The following is a 2,742-nucleotide window of genomic DNA, read 5'->3' as shown; positions in this document are numbered from 1 at the left end:
TAACCTGGATAGTCTAAGGGCCCGCTAGTTAACCTACATAGTCCAAGTGCCCGGTAGTTAACTTACATAGTTCAAGTGTCCGTAAGGAACATATATAGTCCAAGTGCCCGCTAGGGAACATACAGAGTCTAAGTGCCCGCTAGGGAACCTACATAGTCGAAGTGCCCGCTAGAGAATCTACATAGTCAAAGGGCCCGCTAGTTAACATAGATAGTCCAAGTGCCACTAGTTAATCTACATAGTTCAAGGGCCCGGTAGTTAACCTACATAGTCCAAATGCCTGATAGGGAACTTACATAGTCCAAGTGTCCGCAGAGGAACCTACATAGTCCAAGTGCCCGATATGGAACCTACATATTCCAAGTGCCCGTTAGGGAACCTAGATAGTCCAAGTGCCCGTAGGGAACCTATATAGTCCAAGTGCCCACTAGGGAACCTACATAGTCAAAGTGCCCGCTAGGGAACCTGCATTATGCAAGTGCCCGCTAGTTAATCTAGATAGTCCAACTGCCCGCTAGTTAACTTATATAGTCCAAGGTCAGCTAGTAAACCTAGATAGTCCAAGTGCCCACTAGTTAACCTACATAGTCCAAGGTCAGCTAGTTAACCTAGATAGTCCAAGTGCCCGCTAGTTAACCTATATAGTCCAAGAACCCGCTAGTTAACCTAGATAGTCCAAGTGCCCTCTAGTTAACCTACATAGTCCTAGGGCCCGCTAGTTAACCTAGATATTCCAAGTGCCCGCTACTTAACCTAGATCGTCCAAGTGTCTGCTAGTTAACCTACATAGTCCAAGTTCCCGTTAGGTAACCTAGATAGTACAAGTGCCCGCAAGGTAACCTACATAGTCCAAGTGCCCGCTAGGTAACCTAGATATGCCAAGTTCCTGTTAGCTAACCTAGATAATCCAAGTGCCCGCTAGGTAACCTACATAGTCCAAGTGCCCTTTCGTTAACCTAGATAGTCCAAGTGCCCGCTAGGTAACCTACATAGTCAAAGGGCCCACTAGGTAACCTAATTAGTCCAAGTGCCCGTTACCTAACCTAGATAGTCCAATTTCCCGCTATGCAACATACGTAGTCCAAGTGCCCAGTAGTTAACCTACATAGTCCAAGTGCCCGCTAGGTAACCTAGATAGTCCAAGTGCCCGCTAGGTAACTTACATAGTCCAAATGCCCGCTAGGTAACCTATATGTCCAAGTGCCCGTTCGTTAACCTAGATAGCCAAGTGCCCGCTAGGTAACCTAGACAGTCCAAGTGTCTGCTAGGTAACCTACATACTCCAAATGCCCGTTCGTTAACCTACATAGTCCAAGGGCCCACTAGTTAACATAGATCGTCTAAGTGTCCTCTAGTTAACCTACATAGTCCAAATGCACGCTAGTTAACCTACATAGTCCAAGTGCCGCTAGGTAACCTACATAGTGCAAGTGTCCCCTAGTTAACCTACATAGTCCAAGTGGCCGGTAGTTAACATAGTTAGTCCAAGTGCCCACTAGTTAACATAGATAGTCCAAGTGCCCGCTAGGGAACATACATAGTCCAAGTGCCCGCTAGGTAACCTAGATAGTGCATGTGCCCGGTAGTTAACCTACAAAGTCCAAGTGCCCGCTAGGTAACCTGGATAGTCCAAGGGCCCGCTAGTTAACCTACATAGTCCAAGTGCCCGGTAGTTAACTTACATTGTCCAAGTGCCCCCTCTGGAACCTACATAGTCCAAGTGCCTGCTAGGGAACCTACATAGTTCAAGTGTCCGTAGGGAACACACAGAATCCAAGTGCCCACTAGGGAATCTACATAGTCCAAGGGCCCGCTAGATAACCTACATAGTCCAAATACCCGCTAGTTAGCCTAGATCGTCCAAGTGCACGCTAGTTAACCTATATAGTCCAAGGGCCCGCTAGTTAACTTTTATAGTCCAAGTGCCCGCTAGGGAACCTACATAGTCAAAGTGCCCGCTAGGGAACCTACATAGTCCAAGTGTCCGCTAGTTAATCTAGATAGTCCAAGTGCCCGCTAGTTAACCTAGATAGTCCAAGTGCCCGCAAGTTAACAAGGATCATCAAAGTGCCCTCTAGTTAACTTCCATAGTCCAAAGGCCTGCTAGTTAACCTACATAGAGCAAGGGCCCGCTAGTTAACCTTGATAGTCCAAGTGCCCGCTAGTTAACCTACATAGTCCAAGTCCCGCTAGGTAACCTAGACAGTCCAAGTGACCATTAGGTTACCTACATAGTCCAAGTGCCCGTTCGTTAACCTATATATTCCAAGTGCCCGCTAGGTAACGTAGATAGCCCAAGTGCCCGCTAGGGAACATACATAGTCCAAGTGCCCGCTAGGTAACCTAGATAGTCCAAGTGCCCGCTAGTTAACCAACATAGTCCAAGTGCCTCCTAGGTAAACTACATAGTCCAAGTGCCCACTAGGTAACCTAGACTGTCCAATTGCCCCCTAGTTAACCTAGACAGTCCAAGTACCCGATAGGGAACCTACATAGTCCAATTGCCCGTTAGCTAACCTAGATAGTCGAAGTGTCCGCTAGTTAACCTACATAGTCCAATTGCAAGTTCGTTAGCATAGGTAGGCCAAGTGCCTGCTAGGTAACCTAGACAGTCCAAGTGCCCGCTAGGTTACATACATAGTCCAAGTGCACGTTCGTTAAACTAGATAGTCCAAGTGCCCGCTGGTAACCTACATAGTCCAAGGGCCCGCTTGGTAACCTTGATAGTCCAAGTGCCTTCTA

Source organism: Tenrec ecaudatus, unplaced genomic scaffold, assembly GCF_050624435.1.
Source record: "Tenrec ecaudatus isolate mTenEca1 unplaced genomic scaffold, mTenEca1.hap1 Scaffold_56, whole genome shotgun sequence".
NCBI lineage: Eukaryota > Metazoa > Chordata > Mammalia > Afrosoricida > Tenrecidae > Tenrec > Tenrec ecaudatus.
This window is presented reverse-complemented; position numbering follows the sequence as displayed.